This window comes from Cryptomeria japonica, chromosome 9 (genome assembly GCF_030272615.1).
Source record: "Cryptomeria japonica chromosome 9, Sugi_1.0, whole genome shotgun sequence".
Classification (NCBI taxonomy): domain Eukaryota; kingdom Viridiplantae; phylum Streptophyta; class Pinopsida; order Cupressales; family Cupressaceae; genus Cryptomeria; species Cryptomeria japonica.
The window spans coordinates 740,294,825-740,309,344 of record NC_081413.1 but is presented as its reverse complement, the minus strand read 5'-3'; positions in this window follow the sequence as shown (position 1 = coordinate 740,309,344).

Sequence of the window (14,520 nt, the reverse complement as noted above, 5' to 3'; positions counted from 1 at the left end):
TCGCAACAAGATAAAGGAATATCTATCTCTCAAACCAAGTATGCCAAAGATATGTTGAAGAAGTTTCAGATGGAAGACAACAAACTTGTAAGTACCCCATGGTGACTGGATGCAAGTTGAGAAAGGTTGATGAGTTAGCAGAATTGGATCAGACCCTATATAGATCCATTAATGGTAGTCTATTATACCTCAAGATTGGATATAGTGCAGGCATTATGTATGGTGGAAATATTTCAAGCTGCACCTAAACAGTCACATGAGAATGCAGTTAGAAGAATCTTCAAGTACCTACAAGGAACACTTAATTATGGCTTATGGTATCCAAAGCAAGGAGATTTCACTTTGCAGGCCTACACTAATGCTAATTGGGTAGGTTGCATTGATGAACATAAAAGAACAAGTGGCGGTGCATTCTTTTCTGGTGACCAGTTAGTTTCATGGCACAACAAGAAGCAAGATTCAGTCTCCTTATCTACTACTGAGGTAGAATATATTGCTACTACTACATGTTGTTCTCAGGTGTTATGGATGAAGTAGGCCCTCAAGGACATTCAGATAAAAATATCTAACCCTATTTCAACCTATAGACGTATAAAAATGACAATATTCCTAAATGAATATTTTATGTTCATTTCTCTATTTAATTAAATCCAATTTAATTAAATTATCCACATTCTTCTATTTTATTAAGTAAATTACTCAATTTATTTAAATAAAATTCACTATACCCATTTAATGAATAAATCATTTTATTCAATTAAATCCCCCTATCCACTTTTAATTAAATTCAAATTTAATTAAATAGTTATCCTAAATTGAATAAATCTAATTTATTTAATTTCCCAAATTACAACCAAATTGAATAAAATCATTTAATTCAATTTAAATCCTATTATCCCCCCATCCACTTGCAAAATCCCAAACCCATTTCTAATCCCTTCTAGAATCTTCTAATCGCTTCTAATTAACCTAACCCCTCCTCTAAACTTTGTCACATCCCTAAGCAAAGGGAAGTCACTTCTCAAAACCCTTAAAATCTTTGATAACCATTAAAGGTTTTCAACCTTCAACCACTAAATGGCTCAAAGTCTTTGAAAACCATTGAAGGCTTTCAACCTTCAACCACTTAATCCCCAAAGTCTCCAATAACCATTAATGGTTAATTCAAACCCTCCCACATGGTTAAAACATTTGTTTTGACTCAACCTCTATCCAACCCAAGGGTCTCATCAGGCCATTAATGCTTTGACCATGATTATCTCTTAATCATTTGCACAAAGGTTTATCCTTGGATTAACTCTTAATCCAGAGGGTAAGCCTAACTTAGACTTGACCCTTAGCCTTTAGATAACCATGAGGTCTTCTCAGGCCTTTAATGCCTCCAACCTCTTCTCTCAACCCAACCCTATGTTGACACTTGTCACCATTTCATTGGTGCCAATTGTGCACATGGATCCCCAACTTTCAAACCTGGCCCTTGATTAAACCTTTCAATCTTGACCATCCATTGCCCTGTTTGTGCTATAAATAGAGCTCTCATCCCTCCATTTTTAACAATCATCTTTCAAAATTGAAGCATTATACTTATGCTCAAATACTTTCAAGCTTTTTCATTTCATATATGCTCATCATTTAGCCTCTTTTAGATCAGGAATTAGACTAAATATGCATGTTACAGTACTTTCTTTATCATTTTAGCTCAATCATAGACTAAATATAGTATGCTAGGATAGTATTCATACTAACCTCGTCGTCTTATCATCTAGTTTATTGCATTTTTAATATCATACATAGCTTAACATCTATTTCATACTAAATTTAGCAAAAGCATCTCTCGTTCTCATATTTGCCATCCCTAAACCATTTTGCTCAATGATCTGAGAGCAAAAACGTTGGTTTGAGGGACATTGTGAGATAGAGAACCATGGGACCCTCCTTGGGAAGCTGAGTAACACTACGTTACTCCATAGCTTGCATTAAGAAGTCCTCTATGTGTGTGTGGACTAGTTTATAATAAATTTTCACATATTAAGTTTTATTTGCACACTTTTCCCGCATACATTTCTGGCGCCCAGTGTGGGGCTAGACCCCATATATCAAATCAGTTTTTGAATTTAACCACTTTTGCAGGTCCGCAGGAAAAATGAATTAGCGCATCCCGCTTACTGTTTAGCACATGGGATCCATACTCTAGCGTGTGAAGACCGTTCTTTAGCGCATAACCCCACTAACATTTGTCTGTAGGCCTCAACGCGGAAATAAAACACAGAAGTAGCGCATCCAGTAAACAGAGTAGCGCATCCAATCCACTGTTCAGTGCGTGGAGACCATCATCTAGCGCGTGCAGTTCAAACATTAGCGCGTGACCTCCGTTAAGTTTTTTTTGTAGGCCTCAACGCGGAAACAAAACAGAGTAGCACATCCGGTTAATAGTCTAGCGCATCCCACTTACTATTTAGCGTGTGGGGTCTATACTCTAGCATGTGAAGTTCTTTCTTTAGCGCATGACTTTCACTAATATTTTCCTGTAGGTCTCGACGCAGGAGAAAAATAGAATAGCACATCAGGAAAACAGCTTAGCGCATTGGGGGCACATAATAGCACGTAGGGGCTTTTTCTTAGCGCATAGACATCATTTCTTAGCGCATAGAGTTAGCAGAGCCAAAAATTTATGACAGAGTCAAAAATTAAGCTTGTGGGAGACATAATATATACAAGGCCCACTAGTGACATTTCCTCTTCTCTCTTTTCTCTTTCTTATACTTTAAGTTATATTCCATATATACTTTCAGGATGTTTGAGAGGGGTTTCAGACCTCTAGGAGTTATAATGCAAAATCTAGTTTTTGGAAGATCTTCCAAATTTCAGACTTAGTCAAATTTCAGGGCATTTCAGGATCACGATTGTAAAATTTGTAACCAAGATCAGAATTTAGGCTTGTGTAAGCCCACACTAACACTTGATCACTGACTGTGTGCAGGTTCTAATATTTTTTGTGCAGGGGAAGGAGCAAGTTTAGAGGCTTTAAGTTTCTTTTTTTACTTTCTTTCAACAAAAATTGGTTAAAAAGAACTCACTCTCCTTTTTTGCACAAATTAAAATAAACCTCATCATTTCATTTGGATGCATAAAATGAACTTCATGCCTTCCTTTTTGGTGTTTTAAAAGAAAATTCATCTTTCTTTATTGCATGGTAAAAAGAACAACAAACTTCATATTTGCTTTCTTGCAAGTTAGGAAAAACACTTCATTTTGGAAGCTGTAAAAAGCACCAACAATCTTTACTTTGGCAAAAGTTTTAAAAAGAACCTCACCATCCTTTGGTGTTTAAAAGGATTCACTTCATTTTCCAAAGTAAAAGAACCTCATCTTCATTTTGTGCAAGGCAAAGAGGGAAAGTTTTCCCCTATCGACTTTAATTTTGTTGACCAAAAATCATGATTTACTTTTGTTGACCAGGCTTGTTTTACAAAAGTTTTGGAAATACACACTTTGCTATGAAAGGTTAAAAAGGAACACCATGCTTTTTGGAGCAACATCTCCAAATAGAAGTCAGCAAATCATTGTCTTGGAGGCTAAAAAGAACAAATTGATTGCCTTGTCTCGAAAGTGGAAGGTATATGCTCTCCCCATAACTAGGTGACCAAAAAGCCAAGCCACTCTTAAGCTTTCTGTACTTCAAGCATTTACATCCTTTAGCAGGCCTGCCTTCCCGAGGGGTTGAAAAACTCTTAAAGCCATTCTTTGGCCGGTGTGAAGGGAACGACCTAAGTGGGGAACGACTTTGAAGCCAAGTGTTCCAACCCACTATAATCAAAAGTGGAGGGTGACGAAAGTCCCTTTCAACGGTTATGCGCAGCGATTAGCCTTCCCCTAGTATCTTTACGATACGTAAAGCCTTTGTTCTAAAGGTTGGGAAGCCTCCTGAGGGAGTTTATCACTGACGGCCGAACAGGAAGCTTGATTATGAACCTTAGAAATAGAAACCTTGAACCGAGTCAGTCGCCAAACATTGGCAATATCATAGTGCAAGGGTGGGGAAGAATCCGCCCCCAAGATTACTCACCATATATCTCCCAAGATAACTACTCAATTGTGAAGCAATTCACTTTGAGTTAATTTCTGGCAAAAGGCAAAAAAACAGGTGCCCTCTAGGGGGTGACAAGGCTGTTTGAGCTAACGGAGTATCGAGACTAGTGGGCTATGATATTGTCAATGACCTTTGAATAAAGAGTCTATCTGATGTGTCTTTTGTTGTAAATCAAACCAGTGATAACATCGAGGATTTGAACACATCCTCAAAAGAATATACACTCAATGTATAACATTAGGATGATCATTGTCTTCATGTGTGCTATGTATTCTTGCCACAAATGTTAAAATATCTTGCAAAGTATCCAACAATCAAACTCAAAAGTCAGTTCAAACAAGGAAAAATCATAAAGTGGAGAAGATTTCCATATCCAACAAAACATCTTTTGAGATGGCTATCAACATTTCAACTATCTTTAGGAAAGACTTTCATCCAACAAGATTAGGGGAATACCAAACCAAGTAATCCTTTCTAGAAAAAGTTTTCAAACTTCTTGAGTATCCTTTCAGGTCCAATATCAAATGGGGTCACAAGAAATCAAATCAAAACACCAGAGAAATCATTTCCAAATCAAACAAGTCAGTCTTAGAACAAAAGTTGTCAAATCCAAAACTAGCTAAAGATAAGACTTTATCCTATCAAAATCAAGTATTATCATCACCTTGATCAAAAGGTCCATCATCTAAAGGATTCTATCAAACAACATACCAAGTTTAAACCTTAAGTTGTCAAATCAAGTTTCTATATTGGGAGACTTAATCCACATCATTTGACACACTTCGTCGTGAGCGGGCATCTAAACATTCATTTGATAAAAGTGGACTTAAGTTTCCAAATGAAGTATCTCAATCCAAACATCGAAGGAAACCATTGATCATTCGTGTATGACCACTCCTCATATTTTGAGACGAACAAGTCTTCATCACAAAACTAAGTTAAAGAAGAGACAACCTAGTCCTAGGACCCTTATCAACAGGAGTAAATTTCTCTACATCAAACTATCAAAAACATCAACTTTTATCATTCGTATGACCATTCATCATCAAACTGAGAAAAAGGAAACTCAGTCAAAGGAAATGAGTCCTAGCCTAAATCAAGATCACAATATCATGGCTCTCCAATCTGATCCCATCTTTGATCAAGATCCCACCTGTCAAGAATCTTATGATGATCCCCTAAAATTTTGGTATTCCATCCACAATGACCCTCTTTCATCTCAAGAGCAGAGTCCCATTCAACATCCATCTCTTAAGCAAAATCATGATATTCCTTCCATATCCTCCACTATTCTAATTCAAAATCAAGAGAAAAGCACAAACTCAAATGATCCTACTCCAAGTCAAGATCAAGATCAAGAAATCTCTTCATCCTCCAAATCTATCTTAGGTCCTTTCATTCCATAATCGAATTCTCCATCCCTTCCATCCATCTTGGGTCCTTACTTCCCTCCATCCACAAATCCATCACTTCAAATGATCCATAAGAAAGATCAATGAGGAGCACATCTTTGAAATTCTTTCAATCCTCTATCTAAACATCTTTCCAAAACTTCTTCTATCATTTCCTCTATCTATTTTGGGTCCTTCTGTCCCAAAATTCAATTTTCCTCCATCTCTTCATCACTTCTCAAGTACCAACACTCATCTTGAATACATTTCCCTCTATCCTTGCACAAATCTTCAAACATTCTATCTATTATCCAACACCTCTTTTCTATCCTTCCATCCCTATCATTCAATCCATTGCATACATCCTTCATCTGTGAAATAGGCATTTGTGTCATTTTGTCACATACTTGCCCATGCTCGAATCTCATGTTCAGTCCTTTTCCTAGATATCTATTCATGAAATGCTTCAGAATCTGAGGTTGTTCCTCTTTAACATTTTCTTTTGGTTGGGATACACACTCAATCCAGAAAAGAACCACTTATCGTATCTTGGTACCGAAATCTTTTGATTACTATATCTCATACACTTAATCGATTGCTCTAAAAATCATTGTGATCTCTTAAATTGAAGACATGGCTAGTGAAAAATCTAAAATCTTGCTTCAGCGCCACTGTAATTATCACACCCATGTAATTTTCATCACTTACAAGCCAATGCAAGAAACATAAAGAGAAAAAAAAAATAAAAAATATCAAAAGCATGAGCAAGAAAATGAATATCAAGAAAAGCAAAATGCAATGAAATGCAATATCAAAATGATTGGCTATGGGAACATGCAAGTAACTCCATCGGGGCTATGGACGCCTGGCTGGCAATGGAGCAATATTTGTGAGATTATAGCGATAACCTCGTCGGGGCTATGGACGCTCGCTGGCAGCAAGGCTCTATCCAGGATGCTTTTGAAGTTAAGGTAACTCATGTAGCTAGCCATGTTGGATTCTAAAGATTACAATGATGATATGAGCTAGAATGAACCCACTTGCACACACATGGGTAATCAAAGAACTAAGTACCTTGATCCAGTTTGGGATTCTTCTTCCCTTTTGAGTCTACTTCCTAGTTGCTAGAAATGTTCAGTTGAATTTTCCAGAGGTTCTAAGTGTGGGTTGGGTCTCTATCTTTGAAAAGTTTGAGAACACTTATTCAGATGGTGCTAAATACTATGACAATCTTACATATCACCTTTTTACAAATGGAAACCTCTATGCTTGGGGGCAAAGTTCATCTACTCTATTCTTCCTACCATATCTCCCAAATCCTCTAATCCATATCCCTTATCCTATATATTCATTTCTTCTATCCTCCAATTATTTCTACAATCTTGCTTCACTCTAATCCATATCTATCTATCCTATCTATTCATTGCTTCCATCATCCAGTGCTATCTATATCCTATCTCTATCCATATCCCCTTTTTCATCCTTGATCTTGATCAAAACTATGGACAACAAATCTATTTCCACCTCAATGGTTCAGTCATTCATTCATCCATTCCTCGTCTTGATATACATTGGGGCAACCAAATACATCTTTCTTCTAATCCAAAAACTCAAAAAAATCAAAATATCCCAAAACTCAAAAAAATCAAAATATCCAAAAACTCAAAAAAATCAAAATATCCCAAAACTCAAAAAAATCAAAATATCCAAAAACTCAAAAAAATCAAAATATCCAAAAACTAAAAATCGACAAAAATAAAAAAAATCAAAACAAAAAAAATCAAAGCATGAACACATGGACCATCCATCAAATCAGATCAACAACAAGAAAACTCTCAAAGTCTGCAATGAAACTTATCACATGTCTTGTTAATCAATTCATTACTCGAAATCAACATCAACATCAAACATGTCTTATACAGGGATAGGTACACTTGAAACCAGACAGATCAGTCTTATATGGGGTACTCACTCTTTGAAACTAGACATTTCTATAAATCATCAAGTCTTGATAATCAATCCATCCATCAAACATCATTTTTCATCAAAGCAGAGTGACAAACAAACCATTAAAACTATTTCTCGAGCTAAATTTTTGCTAAAACAAAAGTTGTCAGAATCCTAAACAAATCGCACGATAAAAGATGTCTCTCTTATCATAATCCGGAGACCTCATCATCAGTATCAACATAATCCTTTACCATCTTACGGATTTTTATCTCAAAGACACTTGTTTAAAATTTTCAAATTGTCAAATCCAGTTTCCAGATCGGGAGGCTTTTATCCATATCATTTGATACACTGTCTTGAAGGGGCATCTAAACCTTCACTTTGATAGAGTAAGATTTGAAATTTTCAAAAACAAGAATCAACTGAATCCAAACCAATCAAAGGAATCCATTGATCACTCATGCATGACTAATCCCCTTATTCTGAGAAGAAAGAACTTTTATCGTAACATCACGTTGAAGAAACAACAACCTAGTTTTTCCAAATTCATCAAGAGAAATAAGTTTTTATACATCAATCATCAACCAAATCATAACAATGACATCAATCAATATGACTACTGGATTTTATTCTAGTTAGCCTTATCTTTATCAATTGATGGTAGTACAGGGTTCACAAATCATATTGTACATATCATATCCACCCATCTAAGGCATCACCAGAAATTCACAAATGCTTATCAATCTTGGACATACTTAGTGTAGTCACTGTCCTTGGTTTATCTGAAACAATTATCCAAATAATATCCCACCATGGCTTGGTGATCAGTATACATATCCATATCAAAGTAGTATCAACGACAAGGGGCAAAATCCTGACCTCACTTGGGGCATTTCGCCTTCAAGATTTTCAAACATTAGACCAAAAACATAGCAAGACAACAAGGATCAAAACAACCAACAAATGACAAATGACAATGCAAGAAGGCTAAACATCATGAACTTGAACTGATTTCAACTGAACAAAGATCTATTTTGCAAGATGTTTTAATTGACAAGAATACATTTCCAATAGCATGCATGATTACTTATGGTTGTTAATTTTTGCTTATCATATCTCCTGAGCACCTCCAGGATGTCTTACGACTAGAGAAGCAAGGAAGGAATGTGATGTTTTATTTGTCTTCTATCTGTGAGTGAAGTCTTTTACCATGCAAATTTGTCCTATGAAGAAATTTGGTGGCATATTGCTGAGGACATTTCGGATTTGTATGGGACAAAGGTTAACTCTTGTATGTTTACGCAATACAGACTCAGGTCGTCTTGGTTCAATTATACCTTGACGCTTGTGCTATCTTGCAAAATCAAATATCATGTAAATTTTTCTCAGGTCATTATGGTTCAATTATACCATTATGCTTGTATAAATTTTCAACATATCCTAAACAAATCAATGCTCAATGATGATATCTACAAAGAAAGCAAACAAATGGCTATATCGGATGGCAAATGCAGAATGAGGATGCTACCAAAAACATAGTTGCATATCATTTTACACATAGTTTCATATCATTTTACACATAGTTGCATATCATTTTACAATTAGTTGCATATCATATCATACATCTCATTTTCAAAATATCATTCATCATTCATCATCGCATCCCTCGCATGCATATCTATCACATCATCATGGAATCTTTCTTCACTTTCATATCTTCTATCATTCTTCCAAACTATCTTCTATCATTCTTCTAAACTATCTTCATCATTCTTCCAAACTATCTTCATCATTCTTCTAAACTATCTTCATCATTCTTCCAAACTATCTTCTATCATTCTTCTAAACTATCTTTATCATTCTTCCAACCTATCTTCTATCATGTCTTATACAGGTGGTATCCTTCTTGAAACCAGATGCTTGATCATCCATATCTTATACAGGTGGTATCATTCTTGAAACCAGACGCTCGATCATCCATGTCTTATACAGGAGGTGTCATACCTGAAACAAGACTTGCTCTCATTCCAATCAATCTAATCAATCTTATCAAACCCATGCATGCCATCACTATCTACTCTTCCATCTTTCAAACAACATTCTTCTTCTTTCAAGAGATCATTCATGCTTTGTGTGCACGAACGATCTCCCAAGGGGGCATTATCATATCAAATCTCAAAACAAATCCAATATCAGTTTCCACATCAAAACAAAGATATCAAAATCAAACTTACATCAACAACATGAAATAAATTTGCTCATCTACATCAAGTTCAAAAACCTATCATTTCATATCAACTTGTAACACAACTCAAGTTCTCAAAAACCATATAAAAACTTGTAAAACAACTCAAGTACCAAAATCACATAAACTTGTAAAACAACTCAAGTTTCCCACCCATATCAGCTTGTAACACAACTCAAGTTTCCAACCCATATTGGCTTGTAATACACATCAGGCTTCCCACATCAAACTTGAAATAGAACACGCAAATAAATCATATTTTGATCAAAACAACACATTGATATCTACATAACTTGAAATATCTCACATCAAAACAAGTTATACCGACACTCATATTGGACAACTACATAAAATCATGACAGCACGACACAAATATCGAATCTGAGGCATCACACATCAAATCAAATCTGGGGCATCACCATCAAAATATCAAATCTGGGGCATCACACATCAAATCAAATCTGGTATCACACATCAAATCAAATCTGAGGCACAACTTACAAATCATAAGAGCAACACAACAAAAATTGCATTTGATCATAAAATCACAAAAACACATCATTTTCTTTGAAATAACATGTGCACACACATCACTTCAAAGAGGGACAAAATGTAGACGTATAAAAATGACCATATTCCTAAATGAATATTTTATGTTCATTTCTCTATTTAATTAAATCCAATTTAATTAAATTATCCACATTCTTCTATTTTATTAAGTAAATTACACAATTTATTTAAATAAAATTCACTATACCCATTTAATGAATAAATCATTTTATTCAATTAAATCCCCCTATCCACTTTTAATTAAATTCAAATTTAATTAAATAGTTATCCTAAATTGAATAAATCTAATTTATTTAATTTCCCAAATTGCAACCAAATTGAATAAAATCATTTAATTCAATTTAAATCCTATTATCCCCCCATCCACTTGCAAAATCCCAAATCCATTTCTAATCCCTTCTAGAATCTTCTAATCGCTTCTAATTAACCCAACCCCTCCTCTAAACTTTGTCACATCCCTAAGCAAAGGGAAGTCACTTCTCAAAACCCTTAAAGTCTTTGATAACCATTAAAGGTTTTCAACTTTCAACCACTAAATGGCTCAAAGTCTTTGAAAACCATTGAAGGCTTTCAACCTTCAACCACTTAATCCCCAAAGTCTCCAATAACCATTAATGGTTAATTCAAACCCTCCCACATGGTTAAAACATTTGTTTTGACTCAACCTCTATCCAACCCAAGGGTCTCATCAGGCCATTAATGCTTTGACCATGATTATCTCTTAATCATTTGCACAAAGGTTTATCCTTGGATTAACTCTTAATCCAGAGGGTAAGCCTAACTTAGACTTGACCCTTAGCCTTTAGATAACCATGAGGTCTTCTCAGGCCTTTAATGCCTCCAACCTCTTCTCTCAACCCAACCCTATGTTGACACTTGTCACCATTTCATTGGTGCCAATTGTGCACATGGATCCCCAACTTTCAAACCTGGCCCTTGATTAAACCTTTCAATCTTGACCATCCATTGCCCTGTTTGTGCTATAAATAGAGCTCTCATCCCTCCATTTTTAACAATCATCTTTCAAAATTGAAGCATTATACTTATGCTCAAATACTTTCAAGCTTTTTCATTTCATATATGCTCATCATTTAGCCTCTTTTAGATCAAGGATTAGATCAAATATGCATGTTAGAGTACTTTCTTTATCATTTTAGCTCAATCATAGACTAAATATAGTATGCTAGGATAGTATTCATACTAACCTCGTCATCATATCATCTAGTTTATTGTATTTTTAATATCATACATAGCTTAACATCTATTTCATACTAAATTTAGCAAAAGCATCTCTCGTTCTCATATTTGCCATCCCTAAACCATTTTGCTCAGTGATCTGAGAGCAAAAATGTTGGTTTGAGGGACATTGTGAGATAGAGAACCATGGGACCCTCCTTGGGAAGCTGAGTAACACTACGTTACTCCATAGCTTGCATCAAGAAGTCCTGTGTGTGTGTGTGGACTAGTTTATAATAAATTTTCACATATTAAGTTTTATTTGCACACTTTTCCCGCATACACAACCAGGTGTGATAACTCAAGTGCAATCAACATTTTAAATAATATGGTTATGCACTCAAGGACAAAGCACATTGCTATCAAACACCACTTTCTCAGAGAGAAGGTTGCAAAGAAAGAAGTGAAGGTATAATATGTTCCTACAAGTGAACAAGTTTCTGATATCTTCACAAAACCTCTACCGGTAAACACATTTAAATATCTGAAACACAAGTTAGGAGTTTTCTCACCATCTTTATGCACTTAAATGTGTATGGAGATCTGTGGTTTAGGGGGAGTTCATAGCCATACATTTTTTACTCTTGAACCATATGTTGTACTTAGGGGGAGAGTACGCATCCCCAGCTTGTTTTTTATTTTCATAGTTGAGTCAGTTGTCTCTTCAATTCACAGGACTGGCAGAATTTTTAGTATAAAAAAGGAAAACAGGTTTTTGTGTTGCAATACCAGTAGGTTTAGGACTTTGGAAAGTTGTCTATTCAATTTGTATATCTACCAAGGTCACAATCATCTTGACCAGGAGAGTAACTTCATTGGGGGATAATGTGCTCATCATTCCATCTTTGTGGTTGTTTTTAGTGTCTATTAAATTTGTACTTAATAAAAATCACAAATTGGACCATAGGGTGAAAGGGAAAAGTAGTCTAAGTTACTAGGAGATAAAGTATAGTAGTTCATGAATTACCTACAAAGGGGGATACCTCTAGAAAGTTGTCCTGGCCCTTTTTCATTGTTGTCGAAGTGAGATAAATTTCATAGTTGGAGTAAGAACCACAATTGGAGATATTGTATTTTGTGAGCCCGGATTGTGGAGGTTAACTTTGTAATATGGGTGTAGACATCAATGCCAAAGGGGGAGATTGTTGGCATTGTATTGTCATTGATGTCAACCAGTAAGTATGTCAATTGGTATGCAAGATGTTGTTACCAATATTGGAGATTGTTGGAATGTTCATGTCAATTGATATGGGATGTCAACCGGTAAGTTTGTCAACTGGTAAGCAAGAAAACCCAATAAGTGCAGTCCATTTTAATATGACCTAACCGGTAGAATAGTGAAGTGCATGATATGAAGGTTAACCGGTTAGTGTATATCGATAGCATGTTCAGTTGGTGACCAAAGTTGAATCGACACAATCAAGTGAGTTGGATGTTGACATAGATGTCACGTGGACTCTAGGTGGTGAACATGCAGTGGTAGGTGAATAGTGTGTCAGTGAGGCAGTTGCTGATGAAGTCTGTATTAAATGTCGATTGCAAAAATCATTGATCAGTTGCAAAGGATTGTGGCTCAAATTAGATCAAAGGGAAGAGATTTTACTCTTTGACAACATGATTGAAGCAGGATATTTGATCATCTTGTTGATCTGGAGAAAGAAACTGCTAGATCATTTATTGTGATCGACAAAATCAAGATTGGTGAACAAAGTCCAGTTTGCTAAATATAGTAAACATTCATAGGAAGAATAAAATAGGACAAAGATTTTTCCTATAGTATTGCAGGTTGTCGATTCAAGAAAGATGAGATCTGATTTGATATGGATCGAGGTCGGTGAAGAAAACCCTAAGCGTGTGAAGTTTGAGTTTTTGTTTTGGTGGGAAAACATATATATAAATATGCAAATCAAAAACTTAAGGAGGTTGATAGAGGATGCTTGATGAGAGATTTATGATATAGTGAATCTCTGTGAGGCAAGAGTTGATCAGTCTAAGTATGATAGAAAATATTGAAGCAACTAAGTGTTGGAGAAGAACCGGTAAGGAAGGTTTAACCGAAAAGGGTTAAGGTAACTAGTAAATTGTTATAGAGGTTAATAGTCTATTAAACCAACAGTTTTTGAACCATTAAGAGAGTAGCAGAGAGTGAAGGAGAGCAGAGTGAGTTTCTAAGAAGATCCAGCAAGGCAGAAACTGAATTGTAGAGGATTCTGACAGTAAGAACAAAAGACCGGTAGAAAAAAGAAGAACTGTAAAGAAAAGAGTTCAACCAGTAGAGTGAATAGTTTCCAGATGTTACAAAACTCATTTGTAACTAGGTGTTTATCATTGTATTTATTTTATATCTCATTATATTTCACTTAGTGGGTGCTCAGTGCAAGGGTTGGTGCCCCTTTTGTTGATGCTTAGAATAGAATAGGGGTTGGTGCTCCTTTGGGTAGGTGACCATAAATTGCTAGGGGTTGGTGCCCTAAACATTGTAAAACTGTTCTTTCATTATGAGACTGGATTGGAGTAGTAGATCTCCAATAGCATTTCTCACCGTGGGTTTTCCCACACTTGGTTTTCCTCGTATATCTGGTGTTATGTGATGTGCTCTTGTATGTGATTGCTTGTTAGTGCTTTCATTATCCTATCGGTTACACACATTGTTTGAAATTGTTTATAATCACTGATTCACCCCCTTCTCAGTGATATCTTGTGTTCTACAAAAATTAGCTACTCAGATTTTGATGAAACCATAGTGGATTTGGAGGATTTTCAATGCTATGAATGCAATGGTGAGGTTAAAACTGATCAATTTTTTAATTAATTCCTAGATCTTACCTTGAAATACATTCTAGTAGGAAACATTGTACAAAAAATTCAATAGCTCAAATTTTAATGAAAGGAAAACTAATTTGTAGATTTTGGGATGTTCTAAACATAATGGCAAAGTCCATATTGCTTCCAAGTGAACAAAAAAATTGTCCACTTTAAAATCCACAAAGACAACTAGATTTTAGATCCCGTAACATCTTGAGAAAATAAACCCTCAA